Source organism: Fukomys damarensis, unplaced genomic scaffold (assembly GCF_012274545.1).
Source record: "Fukomys damarensis isolate Sample0158 unplaced genomic scaffold, DMR_v1.0_HiC HiC_scaffold_23, whole genome shotgun sequence".
Taxonomy (NCBI): domain Eukaryota; kingdom Metazoa; phylum Chordata; class Mammalia; order Rodentia; family Bathyergidae; genus Fukomys; species Fukomys damarensis.
In genome coordinates, this window is record NW_022900935.1 from 5,874,207 (window position 1) to 5,888,854 (window position 14,648).

Below are 14,648 nucleotides of genomic sequence, written 5' to 3' on the forward strand. Positions count from 1 at the left end.
CTGATTGGTCCCCAGGGCCCCGCGGGGACGCGGGCGGCCTTGGCCCGGCTCCCTCCCCGTAAGTCTCGTCTCCTCGGCAGCTTGAGAGTTTCAAACAGCCCCCGAGACCGCGAATGCTCTAAACGAATGGGGGCCTAAATTCCCGAGGGCCGGAGGCCGAGGACGCTGGAGTCTTTGTGCGCGGCGGGGACCCGAGGGCCCTCACACGCCGAGTGCTCTGAGCTTGGTCCATTAGGACGCCTCTCCTTTGAGACGGACGCTTTCAAATCCAGGTGTTGTCCCCACCGAACAAAAGCTCCCTCCGACTTCTCCGTGCGAAGTAGGTTCTCATCCTTTGAGGGAACAACATGCTTTGATAAGTGGAATTTCTCCCCCAGCCAAGGACCTGCTGCTCTGAATGTGTTAAATGCTGCTTGTTTAATAGCCTGTCTATTTCAGGGGCTGGGACGTCGGGGACGGCTGGAAAGTCATCATCTGACAGATTCAATAGATTAATTGTGGCTTCGCTAAGAAGAGTGCTGTGGCTTTTTAAATACCTTTTTTTAAATTTAGTTAGAAACATTTTTAAAAGTTCAGTAAGTACATTCTAATGGTTCAAGGGTAGAATGAAACAGATTATCAGAGCTCCGGAAGGACACTTTGTTTTGTTGATTCAGATAACGGCTTTACACAAAAGGAGAGTGTATTGAACTACACAGTGGTTGTGAGATAGTCCCGATTTCAGCAATATTCGTTTTCTAAGTATACCTTAAATAGGGGAAATACAGGTTATATATCTGTTGACTCTCATGTCAGAACTGATTCTTGGCCCCTGGCTATGCCCAGGGGAGCCAAGCAGAGATATACTGCAACTCTGGCCTCTGCCCTTCTGAATCTTCTTTCTCCTCACCAGAATCCTCAGTTCCTCTAAATCCTTCGTCCTCCAAAACTTGGACTCTAATTTCTCCCTGCCTCCTCAGACATGAACACAACTCTATCACCTCCTTCATCTTCAATCCTATACTCCTACAGAGGCAGCCTATCACATTGGCTTCAAGCAGCCCCTTTTTTTTTTTTTTTTTTTTTTTTTGGTACCGCGGATTGAACTCGGGTCCTTGCGCTTGCAAGGCAGGCCACCGAACCGCTGAGCTAAATCCCTGGCCCTAGCAGCCCTTTTAATATAGGATTACAATAAACCCTCAGCCAAAGCCTTTTGTCATGCTACATGCCCTGGTTTGGTTACTTAAAGACGAGCCACTGCATCTGGCTGTGGACTTTCAAACCGAGTGCCCATGAGCCTCTGGAACGCCGATGAGAATGTTGGATAGTGATAACGACCCAGCCGGCCAGTGTCTGGAACCTTGATTTCCCCACCCAGTAATGAACAGAGGCAAAGTGACAGGTGTGGTGACTAAACCTTATGTTCTGTGTGTCCCGCACTCAGCTAAACCCTTTTGCAAACATTGTAGCATTAACTTATTCACACTCATTTTGGAGGGGGGTTATTTTTATCTTCCTCCCTCATTCTGCAGATAAAGAAAACAAAGTGAGCCCGAAATTGAGTGGTATGAAATCTGACACTCTCGGCCACAATCCTCAGTGTCCCCTCCTCAGAAAACAGCGGCCTAGAACAGAGGAGCTGGGCCCAGCAAAAGGGAGTGCCTTACACAGAGCTAGCAGCACCCCTGAAGGATTCCCAAGTCCTGTGCGTGGCTCAGAAGCAGGAGAGCTGAAGGCTGGAGGAGACCTTCAGAAAGCAACACCAGGTGCTTCAGCCCTGACCTGTGTGAGCAAATCTCAGAGAAATGCAGATCAAAAAAAAAAAAAAAAAATGACCGATGCCTTCATCCCGGGCCTTGACAGCTTCAGAGCAATGTGGACTGCAAACCACAAAGATGACTGAGGAGAAGCTGTTTGCCGGCTCAGTGAAACTGGGGACTTGGCAGCAGAACTTCAGGCAGGCTGTGCTGTGTACACACGATGATGTCTCGAGCTAAGCGTGGTGTACCTGCACACCGGGACTCCCAGCACTCCGGGAGGCTACGGCAGGAGGACTCTGAGTGTGAGCTCAGCCTAGGAAACGTAGTGATTTCATGAGGCCTTGTCTCAAAAAAATAAAAATTTAGGGGCTGGGGATTTACTTCAGTGATTCTGCCACCTGCTTCGCAACCACAAGGTCCCGAGTTTGATCCCTGGCACCAAAACTATAAAGAAATAAATAAATAAAAATTAAAATGTTCAAAGGGCTGGGGATGTAGCTCAGTGCAAAGGCTCTAAGTTTAACCCCCAGTACTTCAGAAAAAGAAAAAAGGAAAGGAAAGGCCAGAAGAGAGGAGAGGATGGGGAGAGGAGAGGAGACAGTGATACCTCTTCTGTCCTGAATCTGTAGGGTGGAGTCAGATGCGCCATGGGCACCAGGCGACAGTCACCGAGCTCACATCTCCTTGCGCTGCTGTACGCCCTTCAGCCTTAGGAAGCCATGCTATTGTCACAGAGGGGCTGGGCAGAAGCTAATGAAGTCTAACCTTCAGGGCCCCTTCCCAGGTCCTGCTGGAGGACCTGCTTAACTTTATGCTCTCTGTTTGGTGTAGTTTTGGTTTGGGTGTTGTTATTGTTGCTGGTTTGTTGTTCACAGAGCTGGGGTTCAAAGCCAGGGCCGTGTGCACCCTGTGTCTGTAATTAGAAGCCACCTTCCCTTCCTCTCAGGAGCTTCAGGCCCTGATTGCGATCCCCACCGGAGACCTGAAGAGAAAGGGGTCACAGAGAGAGGGAGGGAGGCGCTCAGGGCGGCAGGGCTGGGAGGGGTGAAGCCAGGAAGCAAATTCCTAACCCTCTCCAGTGAAGCCCAAGGTTTCCAGGGACTCTTCCGGAGACCTGGGTCTTCAAATGCAGTACTGGCATTTGCCTCCACTTCCATATTTCAACCAATTAATGGCTTATTAATTTTTAAATGGAACACTTCGAGAGACTGCTTGTCAAACGGGGATGCATGTTATTCAGTCCTCCTAGTCAGTGGAACACTGCCAGCCCTGGGGTAGTGCTGCCTATTAAAGAGTTCTAAATTGTCTGTATTACAGTAGCAAATGTATAGTGTATCCCCACAGTGGATTATCGGTTAAAGACAAAAATTCTGCAAAACACTCATGCTGGACTGCAAGTTTCTACAACATTAGTTAATAAATGCTGTCAGGACCACCAAGAATCCAAAATTAAGTTCCTTTCTTATACCTTATGTCAAAATGCATTTCAAAGGAGCAAAAACTCTACATAAGAATCATAAATATATTAGAAAAAAATAGGAAAACTGATGACATAATCCTAGCGTGAAAAGACTAAAATAATAGAAACCCCACTGCTGAGGTCAGAACCCCGTGATCCAGTCCACCTTTCTAGGCCCCACCTCTCAAGAGAGCCCCATGAGCAAGCGCTCAGTGCATGGTGCTTTGGGGATGCATCGTAGTTAACCTCTAACAGTGCGCAGCTCATGAACTAGCAAGACAAGAGCTATCTCCAAAACCATAAAAGAAAACCATAAAGAAAGATCCATTAGTCAACATAAAGTTGAACTTTTTTTTCCTGGTTAAAAGAAAGAAGGAGTTGGGACCGGGATTTAGCTCAGGTGTTCTGCCGCCTGCCTCACAAACGCAAGGTCCCAAATTTGATGCCCGGTACCAAAAAAAAAAAAGAAAAAGTAAAGAAAGAAGGAGCTGGAGATATGTCAGTGATCTAGAGCATGCCTAAAATGCAGGAGGCCTGGTTTCCGTCTCAGCACCAAAGAGAGGAAGAGGGCCGGGGGTTTAGCTCAGTGGTGCTGCTGCCTGCCTCACAAGTACAAGGTCCCGAGTTCAATCCCCGGTACCAGGGGAAAAAAAGAGAGGGTCTGCAACTTTCCTACAATGAATGTGATAGTTTGATAATAGCTTTTAAATAGATGTTGTTTTGTATATATTTTTAAAAGAAACAAAGAAAGGCTCTAAGTATTAAAATTCTTTAAAAACCTAATAAAATGAAACTCTGCTACAAAATCCTACAATATCTGAAAATAATTCTTGCCTTTAGAAAGGAGCTTTCCGAATTACTGTGTTGCCATTAGCTATTGCTCAGCATCAGTAGAGAAAAATCATTTGAACCACATCTTTAGTCTTTCTCTCAGTGGGTCTGGTGGGACCAATATCTGCATCCCGGTAGGACTTTCCAGCACACAGTCGTCATTTCTGGGCAAAGAGTCATTTCTGCATTTGAATGACCACTCTTCCCTTTCTTGCTTTTAAATCTGTTTTCCTTCTTCTTCTCCCATCTACACATCTCTTGATGTTTTAGGGCTCTATTCTTATAACTTTTCATTCTGTAGTCATCTTCCCCGGGAATTGCCATGAAATCCACTCCTAGGGTCTGGCTGGGCCACAGGGAAAGAGTGACAGCCCATCCAGAACCAGCTTGGAGTGCAGCTGTGCTTCTAACCTGGCTGGCGGCCCAACAGGGCCAGGAAAAGAAAATATTTGAACAAACCACAAAGAATTTATTTCCCTTATCTTTACAGAGCTCCCACAAATCCATAAGGACAAAGGAGCAGTAATCCAATTAAAAAATTGGGAAAGGGTATAATCAACTGGTTACAAAAATAATGCAAATCAGTCTTAAATACACGAAAAAAAAACCCTCTCACCCTCACTGAGAAGGGAAATGCAAGGTGGACTATAATAAGATGCCATTTTTATATCTGCTAAATTGTCAAAAGCTAGCTGAGGACATAGCTCAGTGGTACAGCTCTTGCCTGGTACAAGGCTCTGGGTACAATCCCTGGCACTGCAAAAACAAAAGACATGGGGTAAGACATTTAAAAGAAGTAAATTAGCAAAAACCAAACATGTTGGTAGAGCTGTGTCACACAATGCAGGTCATCGTTGCCATTGCCAATGGGAAGGTAATGGCATAATCTCTGGGAAGATCAATTCAGGGCTGGGGATTTAGCTCAGTGGCACCACACCTGCCTCACAAGCGCAAGGTCCTGAGTTCAATCAGGAAAACACACATGCACACACACACACATACACACACACACACACAAAACTTAGCAATATTTTTCTAAAAGTAAATGCTTGTTGTGGGGTAATTTTATCCTTCCAAAATTCACACAGTGAAAAAACCTTAAAAAAAAGGAAAAAAATACACACAGTGAAATTCCAATCTCTAGGACCTCTGAATGTGACCCGATTTGGAAATATGCCCTCTGCACATGTGACTAGTTGTGATGAGGTCATACTAGAGTGGAGAGGTCCCCTATTCAATATGACTGGTGTCTTTATAAAAAAGGGGGAATGTGCTCACAGACACACACAAAGGGAGAATGCCACGTAAACTTGAAGGCGGAAACCTGGACGTACATCTACAGGAAATACTAAATATGGCCAGCAAGGCATGGGAAGCCACAGATGGTCTGGAGCTGGCTCTACTTCACACCCTCAGGAGGAACCAGCCCTTCCCACACCTTGGTATTGGATTTCTAGCCTGCAGAGCTATGAGCAAATACATTTCTCTTGCTTAGTTTCCCAGACTGTAGCACATTATTATAACAGCCCTAGCAAACCAACACATTCTTGAACCAAGCAAGAGTCTCTGTCCTACTGCCGTAATTTGGATCTGAAATGCCTCCAAAGTTGTATGTGCTAAAGGCCTGGTCCCAACCTGTGGTACTATTGGGGGAAGGTAGTAGAAATTTTAGGAAGTGAAGCCTGGTAGAAGATTAGGTCACCGGGGGCATGCTCTTGAAAGGGATATTAGAGCCCCGCCTCTTGCTGTCTTCTGCTTCCTGGTCGTCATGGTGAGGAGTTTCCTCCACCATGAGCTCCTGCCATGATGTTCTGCCTTTCCACAGGCTAAAAAGCAATGTGACAAAGCAACCATGGACTGAAACCTCTGAAACCATGAGCCAAATAAATCAACCTTCCTCCACCCCCTACATCCAATACTGGGGATTAAACCCAAGCCCTTCACACTGAATTACAACCCCAGCCTTTTTTTTTTTTTTCTTTTGAGACATAGTCTTGCTAAATTTCCCAAGTGGGATTTGGACCTGCAAGCCTCCTGTCTCAGCTTCCCTCAGTGCTGGGATTGCAGGCGTGTACCTCTGCACCCAGCTGGCTTTCCCCCTTCTAAATTGATTTGGCACGAGTATTCTGTCGTAGTGATGGAAAGCTAGTGATCCTATGTATTGGTGCAATGGCAAAGTGATGAGTGGACAAGGACAGGGTATACGGTGCAGCATTTTTTTGCAATTGCCAGAGATCAGAAACAATCTACAAAAAGCCAGGTATGACGGTGCACACCTGTAATCCGACCACTGGAGAGGCTGAAGCAGGAGGATTGCTAGCTCAAGGCCAGCCAAACCTACATAACAAGACCAAAAAGTCAAAAAGCCAAGGGAAAAAAAAAATCACCTAAACGTCTACCAGTCACACACTGCTTGAATAAATTATGGCATTTCCTTACGATGGGGTATTTTTTTAACTGTCAACAGTAATGATACAGGGTTACGTATAGTGACTAGAACTATCTCAGAAGTGCACTTTCAAATAAGAAAACTGTAGTTAGCTGTATAGAGGACCTCATTTGTATAAAAATAAGAAGCAGGGACTGGTGATGGAGTTCAGTGGTAGAAGGGCTTGCCCAGCATGCACAAGGCCTGAGTTTGATTCCCCCACACTGCATAAAATAAAAAATAAAAATCAATACCAAGAATGTGTACAGGGAAGATATTTTCTACAGGTGCATAGCTTCTTTCTGGAAAGATATGAGAGGAGCTGCTAACTTCGTTGTCCTAGGAGAGCAGCATCACTTTAAGACCAACAGAAAGAGGCTTTGTTTCTACTGTGAATCCACCTGTACCTTCTGCACGTTTACACTGCTAATGTATCACCTGGTGTTTTTAAATCTAATGTAAAAAAATCTAATGTAGAACATCAAATGTCTTTCATACTTCAAAACCGGACACTAAAAAGGAGAAAATGTAGCCACTCTGGCTTTTCATCTTTTGGAAATAACAGCTATTCAGAACTGAAATGGGTTATTTGAAGAAGTGATATCTTCCCTCTTATCTCTTCATTTAGAACCAAAGCACATTTGTTTTAAAAATAACTGAATAAATCACAAAAATGAAGTACAAGGTGCAAGAATTCTAAACCCCCATGTATTAAAAGCAAATATACCATTTTAAAAATTCCTAACATGTAAGATTTCAATCTATAATGATAATTTCAGTATATATTCAGCACTCAAATTAAGCCTAACAAATTATTTTTAATTCATTTGTCTATAAATCTTGCTTTTCCTTATAAAATTAATTTAAATTCTATTAAGCAGCAGACTTCATTTATTAAATAGAAAACAATCAAAAGTAGCATTTAAAAATAATGAACCTTTTCAGAAGTAAAGTTTCTCGTATAGTCTTTGTGATCTGGCTGATCTAAAATAAGATAAATTCTCTAAACATATTTTTATATCTTGTAAAAATTATAAAATTATTTTTTCTCGTGCAACAAAGTGGTTTGCAAGGTCATCGGTTGCTGTGAAAATGACTTGACTTTCCAAATATGTCGAGAAATGCAACATAGGCATGGCACGTATGATTGTGTAAGCTGTAAACTGCACAACTCCAGGAGATATCATGCAGATTATAATTCAAATTATTCAGTGATCCACCTGCACAGCCATGACCATCAGCCCTGTGGCTGCAAGAAATGTTGGAGACCATAGAAGGTTCTGCAGCAAGAGAGATGTCAGAGCTGGGGTCATGGGAACTCTGAGGCCAGAACCTCATGCATACAGACTCTCAACTCCCTAGGCTGGCCTCCCTTTTGAAGCCTCTAGCAACAGAAATATCCTAAGCTTTCCCCGAGCATAATAACCTCAGTTTTCCTAAATGTGGGAGGACAGACTCAACTACCAATGTTCTGAATCTCTTCCTTGGCTTACACAACTCAATGGCCTCTTTGATTGCTCCACAGCTGAGAAGGAAGGCCAGAAAAGGGCCTCTCACGTCCCTAATCTGTACTCCTACCCCAGTGGAAACAGAGGTGGCTAGCACCAGGGGCAGGGGGAAGGTACTAAACCAAAGTGACATTCAGGACTTTTGGCATCCAGTATCAGCTCTGCGATGACCTTGCTGTGTGACCTCTGGCAGCCAACCATGAACTGAAACCTCTGAAACCATAAGCCAAAATAAACCTCTCCTCCTTTAACTCGCTTTCTCAGATACCTTGCTCTAGCGACCAACCTCTCTTCCTCTGCAAAAACAGAGATAAGAGAAGAGAAAAAAAAAAACATGTAGTAATGATTTCACTGGAAACATAGAGATGTTCAACCATTCCAACTAGAAACATCAAGTTAGTGAACACACATGAATAATAAATATTATTGATGGAAAGAAAAAAAGAGTTAGTGAACTGAGTTGTGAGACCTTACTAAACAGCTATAAAACCTTGAGCAAATCTCATGAGTTCTCTGAGCCTCCCTTAGTTTAACCATGTGCCAAATAGCTAAGCCTGAACACACCAGCTGTCTGCTGACCTTTTTTTGACCTTAAGAGTCTTTTATTCTTTCCAAAGACCAGCTTCATTGTTTGTTTGTAAGATTTTTATCTCCTAAGCTGTATTTAGGTAAGTATTCATACTTAATAATTATTGAGTAATTATTGTTACCATTGTAAAAGACATTTTTGGTTAGGAGTGACAGTATTTATGGGCTTACATAACCAAAAAGCATAGAACTGGTGATAGCTTCAGGCAAGGCTTGATCCAACAGCTGTTACCAAGAACCTATGTTCTTTCGTTCTCTTGGCTTCACTTTTGATGTTGTGTCCCAAGGTAACTGCTAGAAACTCCTGGCACTGCGGGCTTTTTTTATTTGTAATTAGCAAGAAACAGTTAGATTCCTTGTTAGCTCAAAGAAAACGCCTGGAGATTCACTGACTCTGGTCGGCCTAAATTGGGCTCTGGGTCTTGTTTGGACCAATTACGGTGGCCTGGAGAATGAAACATTCTGATTTTCTCAAGCCAGCTAGTCCCCACTACTGGAACGTGGTTATCTCTGACCAAGCCACATGGCTAGGAAATCCCTGGTACTGTTAGAAGGGGGAATGGGGCAAAGGGTGCTGGAGAGACAAACAACCAATCTCTTCGGCAAGCTTATTGGCCAGCAATATCTCTACCTGCAATCAGAACCTCTGACCAGCCTGTGACTGCACACTGGTGACCTCCTGGACCTTGTGAGGTGCTCTCTGTGACCACCCATCTGTGTGTGACCACAATGACCACGTGAGCCCAGGGCAGCCAGCTCTGGAGACTTAGTCAGATCTGGCTCGGGTTTCCTCTGCTCCACGTGAGTCTTTGCAGATGGCTCAGCTGGAGACCCCAGGAGTCCTTGAGCTCCCTCCCAAGTCTGAGTCCAGGGGCTTATTACTGAGCTGAACGTGAAGGGCAGGTAAGCAGAGATGCACATGGCAAAGCTCATACCTACATTACACATTCAGCACTCACAGGTCCATGCCAAGACCTTTGCTGGGGACGCAGAGGACAGAAAGCCACCTTGGGGAAGGGAGATTGTGGTGCCCTCACTCAGTGCAGAAACACAATGAGGAAGACGCCACCTAGGCCAGAAAGCATCCCTGTTCCTCTGTCCCTTCAGCCACAGGAGCCTCTGTCCTGGCCCCTACACACCAGGGGTTAGGGACAGCCAGGGGATTCCAGTGACTTCCAGGAAGTTACCCAAGTCGTGTCATCACTTGGTGCAGATTAAGGGGCATCCCACTCAAGAAGGAGCCCAACCCTCTTCCCACTCTGGGGCTCTGCAGGATCTTCTCTGGTCCCCTCATCCACTTCAGCAGCTTTGGGGCGGGAGGCAGGGTACAGAGGTACAGAGGAGGCAGGGTACAGGGCCCACTTTCGGGCCCCACCTCTTTCTGGAGCTTCAAAAGGACTCACCTGGGAAGGGAGAGCAGAACAAAAAGCAAAGGGAGGAACTGCTGCTCAAACTCTCCTGCCAGTCAGCACCTTCCTTCTGGTTAAGCAGGGCCCTTACCAGGTCCCCAGTGAGTCACCTCTGTGGGCCTGATCCCCATCTCCGCATAAATGGGGCCTAAAATTCTGGAATGGAGAAAGCCTGGTTGGTCTCATCCTCAGCTTGGCCTAAACTGACTCAGCAAGGGCCTGGGGCAAGGCCCTTCCCTCCTCCCCTCCCAGTCTCCCCATCCTAGAACAGCTTCAAGTCAACCGGTCTCTAGGGGCTTTCTAGCTCCAGCAGTCTGATTCAATGTCCACAGAAGAGAGAGTAGGGATCTATAAATTGGAGGGGTAAGAAGAGAGAGGACCAAAGAGCGGCATCTAGCAGGGCCCCCAGAGCAAAGGCCTCAAGTTTAGACTCCCAATTGGATTATACTGAGGCACAGGACACACACCAACAGCACTGAACAAGACATGAGGCTCCATCACAAAAACCTACCACCTAGAAGGGCCATGAATTTGCATGTGTCTTTTCTAAATGAACTTGCAGGTTTTGGAATAACTATACGTTTGCAGGGCTGGGGATTTGCCTCCGTGGTTCCACCACCTGCCTTGCAAGCACAAGGTCCTGAGTTCGATCCCCGCTACCAGAAAGCAAACAGACAACAACATCAACAAAAAATAACTATAGGTTTGCAAGGGTAGTGCACAGACTTCCTTCAGACCCTCATCCATCTTTAGTCCCCCCAGTGTTGTCCTACATTTGTGCAAACAAAACTTCCCACATCAGTACATCAGAATTGACTGAACTGCAGGCCTTATTTAGATTTTGCCAGCTTTTCCATTCCTATTTCCCCTGCCCGAGACCCAGCTGAAATCCAGGGCACAGGGATGTGTACAGTCAGTGTGTTTTCAGAGTCCTCTGGTCTATGACCTTGACAGTTCTGACAAGTCCCGGGCAGGTGTTTTGTAGACTATCCTTTAATTTGAGTTTGTCTGATGTTTCCTCTGCGATTATAGGTTTTTAGAAAGATTGCCACAGCAGTAAGAGCTGTGCTGTCACACAGTGTCACCGGGGAAAGGCGCAGGCGTGTGCTAGTAGCCACTTATCACTGGTGAGGTGAATCCTGACCCCTTTGTTAGAGTGCTGCCTTCTGCAGATTTACTTGTTTCTGTCCTTTGTTTAACTCTGTTGATTACAAGCAAGTCACTAAGTCCACGGCACACACAAGCCCCATCTCACACAGGGGAGAGTGTATGTTCATCCCAGGGACTTGTTCGGCCCTGAAGATTTGCCTCTCCTTCCTCAGTTCCTCACTTATTTATATCAATATGGACTCCTAGGTCTTCCTTTCATACTTTGGGTTATAATCCAACTTTCTATTCTGTATTCGGTGGTTCATGCTGCTCCAGCTTTGGCCACTGGGAGCTCTTTGGACTTTGAGGTCCCTGTGACGGGCCCCCATTATTTTGTGTTTCTTTCTTTTTTGTTTATTTGGTTTTCTTTTGTTGTTGTTGTTGCTGTTGTTGTTGTTTTGAGACAAGTTCTCACTATGTAATTCAGACTGGCCTTGAACTCACTATGTAGCCCAGGCTGAACTCGAACTTGCAGTAACCCTCCTGCCTCAGCCTCCTGAGGGTTGGGATTTCAGACATGTACCACCACACCTGGCCATTTGGAGCATTTCTTAACTCTTGGGCACCACAAGAATCTCCAGGCTCACGTTTTCCCGGTCACCGCCCTGGAATCAGACATCATTCTTCCAAGGAAATAAATATTTTGAAAACAACTCCTTCAATTATCTCATCAATAACTCAAGTATATTGTACCACATTCAAGTGTATGATTAGAAAAAAGAGCTAATTTGCTCAGTTACCATTTACAATGCACAACAATCCAGGTGTCGTGATGCATGGCTGTGATCCCAGCCTTCAGAAGGCTGAGGCAGGATTGAGTTCAAGTCCAGCCTGGGCTACATAGTGAGTTCAAGGCCAGCCTGAGTCACATGAGATATTGTCAAAACAATCAAAAACAGGGCCGGGAATTTAGCTCACTGGCACCGCGCCTGCCTTGCGAGCACAAGGTCCTGAGTTCAATCCCTGGTACCTCCCCCAAAAAAATGAATAAGGAAAAACAAAACAAGTTAAAATCCAATCTGGACAATTTAGAACCTGTTATAAACTGGGGGGAAAAAATTAAAGGTCTAGGGATGTAGCTCAAAGGCGCTGGGTTCAATCTCCAAAACCAAAAAAGGAAAGAGGCATAAATACACAAAAAGCCTCAAACCCTGGGAAGGACATAGTTCTCAGTCTCCCAGGACGCCTTGCTGAATCTGTCACCTCTGCAGCTACTCTACTTAGGGAGCTCTCTCCCAGACGTCTCATAGAGGTGGCCGGGTTCCCGTGTCCTCCCCAGGAAGGCTGCCCAAATTCATTTCTGGGACCTTCCCTTCGGCCTCCGCTATCCACCTGAGGGGTGACAGGCCCTGCAGTTTCCTAGTGTTCACCCACACTGGCTGGCCACAGGCAGGGAGCTGGAAGGCGGGCAGCCTCCAGGAAGGAAATGAGGAGTGGAGGTCTGAGAAGGAAGTGCAAGAGGTAGAGTGGATGAGGGCTCTGGGGACGGGGCCAAGGTTTGCCAAATGCAGCCGTAAGTGGAGTTCCCCAGCACAGCCCTGGGTTCTACAGAAGAGAGTCAGCTTCTCAGGAAGGAGCCACTATCACAAGCCGGAAGAGAGAGTGACCACAGCTCATTCCAGGAGGGCAGGAGCCTTGTGATTCATCACTCCGTCCTGCTGCTCTAACTCACCAGGGGGCCTGGGAGCACAGGTGGAGCCCCCAGCCGATCCTGGCCAGAGAGGCCCAAAGCTGGCAGTGACAATCCAGCACCTAGGGAGGACAGAGTCGGGGTGCGGAAGGGACGGCTGAGGAGGAGGCCACTCTGCACCTGCACAGTCCAGAGCAGGCTTCACAGTGGAGGAGGCCTCGCCACCACGCTGTAAAGAGGAACAGAACCGGCCAGGCAGCAGTCAGAGGGGCCAGGGAAGCCCTCCCAGCCCAGGGAGAAGGTGAAGCAGAGGCCCAGAGGTGCTGGCATGGTGCCTGCCGCCGGGTGAGCACTCTGCAATGTAAGGCCTTATCATTGTGGTGGGTTATTGGTATCATTATGATATTAACCTGAGCGGGCCGCTTAATGTGTCCTATCTTAGATACTACAGTGAGAGATGGCCTGCCAGCCCTGAGCTCTCCTCTCACCTGTAGGAGTGGCGAGGGTCCAGTGCGTGCTGGTGTGACTGACAGCACAGCAGGTGGTCGCTGTCATCAGTCTGGAGTTGACAAGGGGGTGGTGGGCTCCCTCTCTCCACAGCCTGGGGTTGCTGTGTTTGGGGGACACAGAGAGAGAGAGAGAGGCACTTTGGGATCTTCAAAGGTGACCAAGCACCAAAATAGGCCTGACATGGTGGGTGCAGGCCAGCCCAGAGAAACCGCCTCAGGACCTGCTTAGCCATGCACACTCCCAGCAAGCTGGCGCACCCTCCCCATGAGCAGGCTGCCAGGGCAAGATGGGCTCAGAGCCACCGGGAGGACTGTGTTAATTCCAGCCCCACCGGTTCCCAGACCCTGGGCTAGAGACTCACCAGTCTCTAAGTGCCCATGTCCGCAATTCCGTAAGTGCATTAAAATATGGACAAGAATATACAAAGCACACTTGAGTAGGAAAAAAATAGGAACACAGGGTGTGGTGTTGCACACTTGTAATCCTACCACTGTGGGACAGCTGAAGCAGGAGAATCTCAAATTCAAGACCTGCCTGGACAACTTGGCAAGACTTTGTTTCAAAATAAAAAGTAATACACACACAGTAATTAACAACAACAACAAAAAGACTGGGAAGTAGCTCAGTGCAAAGACCCTGGGTTCAATCCTCAGTGTGGTGCCCCCCACCCAAAAAAAAGCCAGAAATGATATCCAGGCTCCTCTCTGCTCTGGGTCACTACTGCCTTCTAAAGTGGCAAAGGCGGCCCCTGATTTCCTGGAAAGAGAACTTTTGGTCCCGGTTCCGAGTCTTTCTAGCTGGAGTAATTGGCCTTCTCTGAATTTCTCAAGGGGAAACGGCAGGGACATCTCTGTCCTCCCCATGAAAGGCCCTGGGTTGCAGCTCCTACGTGCTCTGCACATTAGAGATCATGCCTTACCTGGGAAGTACAGGCACCCTCGTGGAGGGGTGGGTGCTGGTGGGGTGGGTGAGTTTTGCAGGGTAGCCAATAGTACAGTTCTCACACGGTGCCAGTGTTCCTGCCTTGCCTGGTTTCTATCTTCTGTCGCTGGGCATCTGTTGGTTGTACCTGCCTTTCTGTGTAAAAGTGTGCAGGCCCTGAGTGCGGCCCCACTTCTGGGTAACCGCTTCAATCTTGGCCTATGTGTTGGGTGCCCCGGCTCCATCTGAGAAGTGCCTGTCTAGTGGGCCCGTCTTTATGGCGGCACCTCCAACGGCGGGCGGACCAACTTCTGTGCGCCTGATTCACTGTGCACAAGTTCCTGAGTCTGAAAGTGGTTCAGACTGGTTGCTCGTGTCCTCGTATCGCTCCTACAAACTTTGGTCGGTCGGTACATGACAGGCGCTCTCACCCGGTTCAGTCCCGGACCAGCCTGCCCTGGCGTCAGGTGCGCTCT

At 47.0% G+C, this 14,648-nt stretch overlaps 1 protein-coding gene and 1 long non-coding RNA gene across 4 annotated transcripts in view; one reads left to right on the forward strand and one right to left on the reverse strand.

Annotated features, from left to right (window-relative positions):
* Positions 1-85: 85 nt before the first annotated feature.
* On the reverse strand, positions 86-14,642 carry LOC104863440. 3 transcript variants are annotated; one of them, XR_780575.2, is made up of 3 exons: positions 14,171-14,642; positions 13,230-13,351; positions 86-332 (listed from the first exon to the last, which is right to left on the reverse strand). It is a non-coding gene; the product is annotated as an uncharacterized LOC104863440 (long non-coding RNA). The 3 variants fall into 3 exon arrangements; XR_780576.3 differs by lacking the exon at positions 86-332 and adding an exon at positions 2,553-2,721; XR_780577.2 differs by lacking the exon at positions 86-332 and adding an exon at positions 12,093-12,863.
* Zc3h12a (zinc finger CCCH-type containing 12A) overlaps positions 8,845-14,648 on the forward strand; it is a 15,140-nt gene continuing 9,336 nt past the window's right edge. The window contains exon 1 of the mRNA XM_010625825.3: positions 8,845-9,456. The gene's annotated coding sequence lies outside the window, so the exon portion shown is untranslated. The remainder of the gene's footprint in view (positions 9,457-14,648) is intronic.